At 47.1% G+C, this 10678-nt stretch overlaps 1 pseudogene; it reads right to left on the bottom strand.

Annotated features, from left to right (window-relative positions):
* Positions 1–1159: 1159 nt before the first annotated feature.
* LOC129398273 (cytochrome c oxidase subunit 6B1-like) lies at positions 1160–6131 on the bottom strand (annotated as a pseudogene).
* Positions 6132–10678: the final 4547 nt, after the last annotated feature.

Below are 10678 nucleotides of genomic sequence, written 5' to 3'. Positions count from 1 at the left end.
CAGGCTGGTCTCGAACTCCTGACCTCAAGTGACTCACCTGCCTCAGCCTCCCAAAATGCTGGGATTACTGGCGTGCGCCACCGTGCCCGGCCCTTCTTTTGATTTTTTTTTGTTTTCTGCAGCTAAAAAGTGTACGGCCAGTCATGGTGGCTCACAACGGTAATTCCAGTGCTCTGGGAGGCTGAGGCAGGATTGCTTCAGCCCAAGAGGTTGGGCTGCAGGGAGCTGTGATTGTGCCACTGCCCTCCAGCCTGGGTGACAGAGCAAGACCCTTGTCTCTTAAAAAAGGAGAAATTTAAAAACCATCCTTAACTCATGGAATGTGAAAATAAAAGAGGCAGTGCACTGGATTTGCCCCACAAGCTGTAGTTTGCTGATCTCTGTCTACAGCTCAGAAGACATGGAACTGGTATCAAGTGCAAGCTTGTCCAACCCTCAGCCTGCAGGCTGCTTTGAATGTGGCCCAACACAAATTCATAAACTTTCTTAAAACATTATTAGTCGGCCGGGCACGGTGGCTCACGCCTGTAATCCCAGCACTTTGGGAGGCTGAGGTGGGTGGATCACGAGGTCAGGAGATCGGGACCATCCTGGCTAACATGGTGAAACCCCGTCTCTACTAAAAATACAAAAAAAATTAGCCGGGCGTGGTGGCGGGGCGCCTGTAGTCCCAGCTACTTGGGAGGCTGAGGCAGGAGAATGGTGTGAACCCAGGAGGCGGAGCTTGCAGTGAGCCGAGATAGGGCCACTGCACTCGATCCTGGGCAACAGTGCGAGACTCCGTCTCAAAAAACAAAACAAAACAAAACAAAAAACAAAAAAAATTATTAGTCTTTTTGTGATTTTTTTTTTTAGCTCATCAGCTATATTAGTCAGGGATCTCTAGAGGGATGGAACTAATGGAATATATATAGAATATATAATATATATAAGTTAATATAATATATAATATCTGTTATATATTATAAATATAATATATAATATCTGTTATATATTATAAATATAATATATAATATCTGTTATATATTATAAATATAATATATAATATCTGTTATATATTATAAATATAATATATAATATCTGTTATATATTATAATATATAAATTATAATATATAATAAGTATATAATATATATTATGTATAAAATATATATGGGGGAGTTTATTAAATGTTACTCACACCATCACAAGGTCTCACAGTAGGCCATCTGCAGGCTGAGGGGCAGGGAGAGTGAGTCAGAGTTCCAAAACTGAAGAACGTGGAGTCCAGTGTTCGAGGGCAGGAAGCATCCAGCATGGAAGAAAGATGTAGGCTGAGAGGCTAGGACCGTCTCTCCTTTTCACATTTTTCTGACTGCTTATTATTTGCTGGCAGCTGATTAGATGGTGCCCACCCAGATTGAGAGTGGTCTGCCTTTCCCAGCCCACTGACTCAAAAAGTAATCTCCTTTGGCAGCACCCTCACAGACACACCCAGGATCAATACTTTGTATCCTTCAGTCCAATCAACTTGACACTCAGTTTTTTTTTGTTTTTTTTTTTGAGATGGAGTCTTGCTCTGTCACCCATGCTGGAGTGCAGTGGCGCGATCTCGGCTCACTGCAAGCTCTGCCTCCCGGGTTCACACCATTCTCCTGCCCTAGCCTCCCGAGTAGCTGGGACTACAGTCGCCCGCCACCACGCCTGGCTAATTTTTTGTATTTTTAGTAGAGACATAGTTTCACCATGTTAGCCAGGATGGTCTCGATCTCCTGACCTTGTGATCCGCCCGCCTCAGCGTCCCAAAGTGCTGGGATTACAGGCATGAGCCACTGCGCCCAGCCGACACTCAGTTTTAACCATCACAAATCCACCCCTTGTCAACTTGAACCAATACACATCTCCTGAGATCATGTATAATCTTCAAATAAAGATAATAATAGGGTCATAATTATGCCTAACATAATATAACTATCCTTCGTACAACCGGAAACGCGCCAATCCCCAACCCAAATACTATGACATAAAGTTAACAATACTTAAATGCTGATGTGAAGTCAATAAATCTAAATGTCATGTGATATAGGAGAAAGGAAATAACATGTTTTTTTTTTTGTTGTTTTTTTTTTTGAGACGGAGTTTTGCTCTTGTCGCCCAGGCTGGAGTGCAATAACACGATCTCAGCTCACTGCAATCTCTGCCGCCTGGGTTCGAGCAATCCTCCCAGCCTCCTGAGTAGCTGGGATTACAGGCGTGCACCACCACGCCCAGCTAATTTATTTATTTTTTTTTGTAGAGATGGGGTTTCGCCATGTTGGCCAGGCTGGTCTTGAACTCCTGACCTCAGGTGATCCACCTGCCTCGGCCTCCCAAAGTGTTGGGATTACAGGCGTGAGCCACCACGCCTGGCCTAACATGAAGATATTTTCTTAAGTACAAGTGTATAAATGCACAAACACGTTTTTAACAAAAGGAGGAAATACTCATGAAAATTACAGTCCTCCTTTTTGCAGCTGGTCACGCGGTCATAGCTGGTATTGATGACTACCTTCTTCACTACCCATTCTGTGTTCCCTTTATCTTCAGCAAGCACCTCAGCAGGTTGTGGTACTTTCCTGGTGGAGTGACCCAAACCTTCATTCCAAGTGAAGGATCTGGGTCACTTGTAGTCCTTCCTGGATTGTGCTGTTGTAGTTTCCGGTAGACCTTAATCACAGGGCATGGTAGTATCACATGGTAATACTAAGAGACACCCCAGGCTGGGCGCGGTGGCTCACGCCTGTAATGACACCCTAGGCCGAGGCAGGTGGATCACGAGGTCAGGAGATCGAGGCCATCCTGGCTAACACGGTGAAACCCCGTCTCTACTAAAAATACAAGAAAATTAGCCAGGCGTGGTGGCGGACGCCTGTAGTCCCAGCTACGTGGGAGGCTGAGGCAGGAGAATGGCATGAACCTGGGAGGTGGAGCTTGCAGTGAGCCGAGATAGCGTCACTGCGCTCCAGCCTGGGTGACAGGGCGAGACTCCGTCTCAAGAAAAAAAAAAAAAAGAGACACCCTAATGGATCTCTTCTATTCCATGCATACTCTTCCTTACCTCCGCTGTGGAGTAGTAGACTGATTTCATCTTGATAGTGCTGGTCAGTCACCCCAGCCAACACTGTAACTCCCTTCTTAGCCTGTTGATTTAAAGGTAGGAGGAGCCCAAAGTGTCCAGGTGGCAATCTTAACTTCCAGTTTAATGGAATCGTGTCTCCTGGTGGCAGCATTCCTCCCTCTGGAACTAAGACCTCTAGGCCAGCAGAACATAATGTCACAGGAACAGGAAGCAAAAATTTTGCTAGTGGATTACTAGGGGTGATGGTGAGTGGTGCCACTTCCACTTCAACCCCTTGATTCCTGGATCCGTGAATTCTGGCTATGGGAGAAACGGTACCATATATTGGACGCTGATTCAGAGCATACATGGTCTTGTGGAGAACTTTGCCCCAGCCCTGCAGAGAATTGTCACCTAGTTGGAGTTGTAATTGTGACTTCAATTACAGTGAAGGCCATTCCACCATTCTATCAATCCAGCTGCTTCAGGATGATGGGCAACATGGTTAAGACCAGTGAATTCCATGAACATGAGCCCACTGTTACACTTCTTCTTTCTTTCTTTTTTTTTTTTTTTTTTGAGATGGAGTCTCGCTCTGTCACCTAGGCTGGAGTGCAGTGGCACGATCTTGGCTCACTGCAAGCTCTGCCTCCTGGGTTCACGCCATTCTGCCTCAGCCTCCCGAGTAGCTGGGACTACAGGCGCCCGCCACCACGCCCGGCTAATTTTTTGTATTTTTAGTAGAGACGGGGTTTCACCGTGTTGGCCAGGATGGTCTGGATCTCCTGACCTCGTAATCCACCCACCTCGGCCTCCCAAAGTGCTGGGATTACAGGCGTGAGCTACCGTGCCCGGCCACCCACTGTTACACTTCTTTAGCCCTAAAGTGAGTGCCTTGGTCAGAGGCAATGCTGTGTGGAATACCATGCATTCCATGAGTCCACAGATGGTAGTCTTGGCAGAAGCATTGCATGCAGGATAGGCAAACCCATATCCAGAGTAAATGTTTATTCCAGTGAGGACAAACCCCTACTGTTTTCATGATGGAAGAGGTCCAATATAATCTTCCTGCTACCAGGGAGCTGACTGATGGAATGGTGCCATATCGAGGGCTCAGTGTTGCTCTCCACTGCTGGCAAATTGGGCACTCAGCAGTGGCCGGAGCCAGGTCCACCTTGGTGAGTGGAAGTCCATCTTGCTGAGCCCGCACGTAACCTCCATCCCTGCCACCATGGCCACTTTGTTCATGGGCTCATTGGGCGATGATGGGTGGCTGGGGAAAGAGGCTGAGTGGTGTCCACAGAACGGGTCATCCTAGCCACTTGATTATTAAAATCCTCCTCTGCCGAGGTCACTTAGCAGAGCACTCGCATGGAATACAAATATCTTCACAGTTCTTGACCACTCAGAGAGGCTCCATCCACATACCTCTTCCCCAGATTTCTTTTTTTCTTTCCTTTTTTTTTTTTTTTTTTTTTTGAGACAGATTCTCACTCTCGCTCAGGCTGGAGTGCAATGGCGCAATCTTGGCACACTGCAACCTCTGCCTCCCAGGTTCAAGTGATTCTCCTGCCTCCGCCTCCTGAGTAGCTGGGTTTGCAGGTGCCCACCACCACACCTGGCTCTAATTTTTGTATTTTTAGTAGAAATGAGGTTTTACCATGTTGGCCAGGCTGGTCTTGAACTTCTGACCTCAGGTGATCCTCCCGCTTCAGCCTCCCAAAGTGCTGGGATTACAGATGTGAGCCACCATGCCCAGCCCATTTTCCTGACCCTTTCTGTTTGCATTGGACCTTAACTGTTATTTTTCTGCTTATATAAATTAAATAGGAATGCAGTAGGCTGCCTATCAATTTCACTTCTAGGAACACTGATTAATTAGCTAATGCCAGAGTTCTACACGAGTCAGACTATTCTGATTGCCACTTTGCCTCTGCTGTCTGTTAGGGTAGCTATGCCCACCTTGCCTTTGACAATTGAGTGCTGCCACTTGGTCTCTGCCAACTTGGGATCCAGTTATTCCCACTGTATTTAAATTTTTTTTTCCCATGAGTTTTTATTAGCAGTGAAGTCATGATTTCGGATCCCAGGGTGGGGATCACCGGGTACTAGGTCCCCCTTCACCACCCTGGGAGAAGGACAGAGGACAGAGGAGAGGGAGGTGCAGCCAGTTCAGATCTTCCTGGGAAATGTGCCTTCAGCCCAGCGCTTGTCCCAGGCTGTGACCCAGGATGTGGGGCAGAGGGACTTGTACACACGCTGGTACCATTCGCACACAGAGATATCACCTCCTTTAGTGGTCACTGCCTTCTGAGAGCAGTGGAAGTCCAGGTAGTTCTGCCAGCAGTTCCTGGTCTGGTTTTGGTTGGGAAGCAGCTGTCAAAAGGGGCAGTCTTGTAGTTCTTGATTTCAGTCTCGATGTCTTCTTCCGCCATGGTGCTGAATCCCAAAGGCAGCCTAGATGCAACTTCTGTATTTAAATTTTGTAGTTGAGTGACTGAGGTTCCCACTGTTGGATCAGACATACAGAGAAGAGCAATTACAGGGCTCTTCAAAGATGCAGGTGCTGCCCTCACAAATCTATTTTGCAAAGCACTGGTCAAGGGTATATCTTCTGGACCTTTCCAGCTGGGATGAGTAGGTCTAAAGTGACTAATGCACTCCACCATTCCAATCTCCCTAAGCCTTCAGATCCCTTGCTCTACATTAAACCAAGGGAGATCAGGCATTTACAGCTCGCTCACAGTGGGCCATCTTCTAATCCATATTTCAGCTGACTAAGCAAATAAACTATTAGAACCTTTTTTTTAACTCCCGGAGCTGCAACATTAAATGCAGCGTCCCTAATTAGTAGGCCCAAATCAATAAATTCAGCCTGATCCAACCCTGTGTTTCTTCCAGCTATTTATTTATTTATTTATTTATTTGAGACAAAGTCTCACTCTGTTGCCCAGGCTGGAGTGCAGTGGCATGATCTTGGACTCACTGCAACCTCCACCTCCCGGGTTCAAGCAATTCTCCCTGTCTCAGCCTCCCAAGTAGCTGGGATTACAGGAGTCTGCCACCATGCCCAGCTAATTTTTGCATTTTTTTTGTAGAGACAGAGTTTCACCATGTTGACCAGGGTGGTCTTGAACTCCTGACCTCAGGTGATCTGCCCGCCCTGGCCTCCCAAAGTGCTGGGATTACAGGCATGAGCCACTGTGCCCGACCTGTTCCTTCCACCATTATCCCACACCCTTAATATCCATTCCCATGCCTGTTCTCCAGATTTCTGTTTATATAAATTAGAAAACTCAAGCAGTTCTTTTCGAGTGTAGCACATGTCCTAATGGGTCACACTCTCAGCCTCACCTCTAGGGGCCCACTGGGACTTTAGTTATAGGTCTAGAAGCAAACAGGGGTGTTGGGGTGGTTTTTTAGGAGAATCAACATTATCTTGCCTGGCAACTGCCTCAGGGGAGGCCATCATTGTTGTCTTAGGCAGCACAGGTTGTATCTCCTCAGACAAAGGTGGAAAGGCTGATGGCAGCATAGTCGGGGAGGGATGTTGCCACTACTGGAGATGGGGAAGCTGTTCCTTCTGGCAAAAAAGGTTCATCAGAGTTTACAAACTCAGTGCCCCCAGCTTCATCAGGGTCCTCCCACACGTCCCCATTCCAAGTTGCAGGGTCCCATTCTTTTCCGATCAATGCCCTCACTTTAATAGTAGACACCTGGCTGGGCGCGGTGGCTCATGCCTGTAATCCCAGCACTTTGGGAGGCCAAAGTGGGCGGATCACGAGGTCAGGAGATCGTGACCATCCTGGCTAACATGGTGAAACCCCGCTTCTACTAAAAATACAAAACAAAACAAAACAAAAAATTAGCCAGGCGTGGTGGCTGGCGCCTGTAGCTGGCGGGTGCCTGTAGTCCCAGCTACATGGGAGGCTCAGGCAGGAGAACGGCGTGAACCTGGGAGGCGGAGCTTGCAGTGAGCCCACATCAGGCCACTGCACTCCAGCCTGGGCAACAGTGTGAGACTCCGTCTCAAAAAACAAACAAACAAAAAAAACAGTAGACACCTGGTGAGGCTGTGCATGCACCTGTCACTGCAGGTCAGCCACTCACATGATAAGAGCTTGTGTCAGTTTTTCCACAATTTCAGCTCTTTCTCTACAGGAGATGAGACTCTCAGGGCAATCTTAGCAGATTTGAGGCTCAGTATCTCCTTCTGAAGCTGGGAAACAGAATCCCCGAGTTCATTATTTTATTTCATCGCTCTGTCCACTGAATTTAGAAGCAACCAACCAGCTTCATTTTGTTCCTTGGTTCTCCACATATGGTGAAAGGTATTAGGTACAGAGTCACTAAACTCCTTGCCTCTCACAAGCAATGAATCAGGAGTGTCAAATGCATTTATTTTGCATAACTCTCTAAACAGTTCATGCTAAGGACTATCAGTGTTCTCCAAACTATTAGAAGTATAGTCCTTAGCATTTCTAATCATATTAAGCAGCTGACTCCAGAAACCCCAAAACCAACAAAAGAACTCCATCCTTAATATTCTGTTCCTCTAGAATCACTCCTGGTACTAAAATCTGTATTAGTCAGGGTTCTCTAGAGGGACAGAACTAATGGAATATATATATGTATGTTTATATATATATGAGTTTATTAAGTATTAACTCACAGGATCACAAGATCCTGCAATAGGCCATCTGCAGGCTGAGGAGCAAGGAAAGAGTTCCAATACTGAAGAACTTGGAGTCCGAGTTTCAAGGGCAGGAAGCACCCAGCATTGGAGAAAGATGTAGGCTGGGAGGCTAGGCCAGTGTCTTCCCATTTTCTGCCTGCTTATATTCTAGCCATGCTGGCAGCTAATTAGATTGTGCCCACCCAGACTGAGGGTGGGTCTGCCTTCCCCAGCCCACTGACTCAAATGTTAATGTCATTTGGCAACACCCTCACAGACACATCCAAGATCAATACTTTGTATCTTTCAATCCAATCAAGTTGACACTCGGTATTAACCATCACATCAGCTATCGTTAATGTTAGTGTATTTTATGTGTGGCCCAAGACAATTCTTTCAATGTGGCCCAGGGAAGCCAAAAGATCGGACACCCCTAGAGTAGAGGATTGTTGCAAAGAAGTCAAGGATGTGAATACTTGTGGGGAGTGTGGCTACTCGCGTAACCAGTGAGGCAGTCAGTGAGGTAAGTCCCAGTCAGACAGTCCTCATGCAGGAATAGAGCACAGGAAGAGACCTTTGTAAGTGGTGATGAGAGGTGTTATTGGTTGGCCAGGCACAGTTGCTCATGTTTGTAATCCCAGTGCTTTAGTAGGCCAAGGTAGGAGGATACCTTGAGCCCAGGAATTCGAGGCTGCAGTGAGCTATAATTGTGCCCTACACTCCAGTCTTGATGACAGAGTGACACCCTGTCTCTAAAAAAAGGAAAAAATGAGAGAGGCCAGGCGCGGTGGCTCATGCCTGTAATCCCAGCACTTTGGGAGGCCGAGGCGGGCGGATCACGAGGTCAAGAGACCGAGACCATCCTGGCCAACATGGTGAAACCCTGTCTCTACTAAAATACAAAAAAAATTAGTTGGGCGCGGTGGCGTGCACCTGTAATCCCAGCTACTCAGGAGGCTGAGGCAGGAGTATCGTTTGAACCCGGGAGGCGGACGTTGCTGTGAGTCAAGATCGCGCCACTGCCCTCCAGCCTGGGCAACAAGAGCGAAACTCTGTCTCAAAAAAAAAAAAAAAAAAGAGAATGACAGAGATACAGAGAGAGAAGTCATCACTGGCAATTGGTGAGATTCTAGGGTTCATAGGGAGTAGAAACCAATTGCATTAAGTATGGGAGATGAGGCAGTGGGGGAAGCCCAGCCTGTTATGTGGGTGACTATTCTTTCAGGGTTTTTTTTCTTTCTTTTTTTTTTTTTGAGATGGAGTCTCGCTCTGTTGCCCTGGCTGGAGTGCAGTGGCACAATTTCGGCTCACTGCAACCTCCAACTCTCAGATTCAAGTAATTCTCCCACCTCAGCCTCCTGAGTAGCTGGGACTACAGGCGTGCTCCACCATGCCCCGCTAATTTTTGTATTTTTAGTAGAGACGGGGTTTCACCATGTTGGCCAGCCTGGTCTTGAACTCATGACCTCAAGTGATCCACCTGCTTCAGCCTCCCACAGTGCTGGGGTTACAGGTATGACCCACCATACCTGGCCTTCTTTCAGGTTTGAGGGTTAAAGGAGGAAAAAACCTTATAAAGAAGAAACCTTACAAAGTGAAACAAGAATCCAAAGTAAGATTTTTTTTTTTTTTTTTTTTTTTTGAGACGGAGTTTCGCTCTTGTTGCCCAGGCTGGAGTGCAATGGTGCGATCTCAGCTCACTGAAACCTCTGCCTCCCAGGTTCAAGCAATTCTCCTGCCTCAGCCTCCCAAGTAGCTGGGATTCCAGGTACCTGCCACCATGCCCAGCTAATTTTTTTTTTTTTTTTGTATTTTTAGTAGAGACGGGGTTTCACCATGTTGGCCAGGCTGGTCTTGAACTCCTGACGTCAGGTAATCCACCCACCTCGGCCTCCCAAAGTGCCGGGATTACAGGTGTGAGCCACCACACCCAGCCCCAAAGTAAGGATTTTTAAGAATGAAGACGCAGCCGGGCACAGTGGCTCACGCCTGTAATCCCAGCACTTTGGGAGTCCCAGGCAGGTGGATTACCTGACATCAGGAGTTCAAGACCATCCTGGCCAACATGGTGAAACCCTGTCTCTACTAAAGATACAAAAATTAGCTGGGCATGGTGGCGCATGCCTGTAGTCCCAGCTACTCGGTAGGCTGAGGCAGGAGAATTGCTTGAACCTGGGAGGCAGAGGTTGCAGTGAGCCAAGATTGCATCACTGCACTCCAGCCTGGGCGACAGAGCAAGACTCCTTCTCAAAAAAAAAAAAAAAAAAAAAAAAAAAAGAGGACATAATTTGTGAAGCAAACAGGGGATGGGGTCCAGGGGATGGGACTAAGGGCTCTTTTTGAAAAGGAATGAGGACCTGACCTTCCTTTGGAGCTAAGTATTGACAAACTACCTATTACCTATTGTTGCGTAAAACATTACCCCAATACTTAGTGGGTTAAAGCAGCAAGCATTTATGATCTCACAGCTTCTGTTGTACAGGAATGCAGGCACAGCTTAACCAAGTACCTCTGGCTTAAAGCTTCTCATGAGGTTCGAGAAGCTGTTAACTGGAGCTGCAGTCTCATCTGAAGGTTTGACTGAAGGAAGGCTCCACTGCCATGCTCTCTCCTGTGGTTGGTGGCAGGCCTCAGTCCCTCCCACATGGGCCTCTCCATAGAGCTGCTTCACAACATGGCCGCTGGCTTCCACCATGGAGACAGAGACACAGAAAGATAGAGAGCAAGTGCTGGAAAGAACAAGAGAGCTCACTCACTGTGGAAGCCATTGTCTTTTAAAAACTTAATCTCAAAAGTGATAGCTCATAATTTCCTTGTTATCCTGTGTGTGAGAAGGGAGGCAGTAAGTCCATTCCATGCTCAGTTAGATGGAGGGGCCTGCAGAAAGATGAGCAGATCAGGAGAGCAGGGGTTGCTGGGCACCATCTT

This window comes from Pan paniscus, chromosome 6, assembly GCF_029289425.2.
Source record: "Pan paniscus chromosome 6, NHGRI_mPanPan1-v2.0_pri, whole genome shotgun sequence".
NCBI classification, from domain to species: Eukaryota; Metazoa; Chordata; class Mammalia; order Primates; family Hominidae; genus Pan; species Pan paniscus.
Note: the sequence above shows the minus strand (reverse complement) of the source record. Positions and strands in the feature narration are given on the sequence as shown.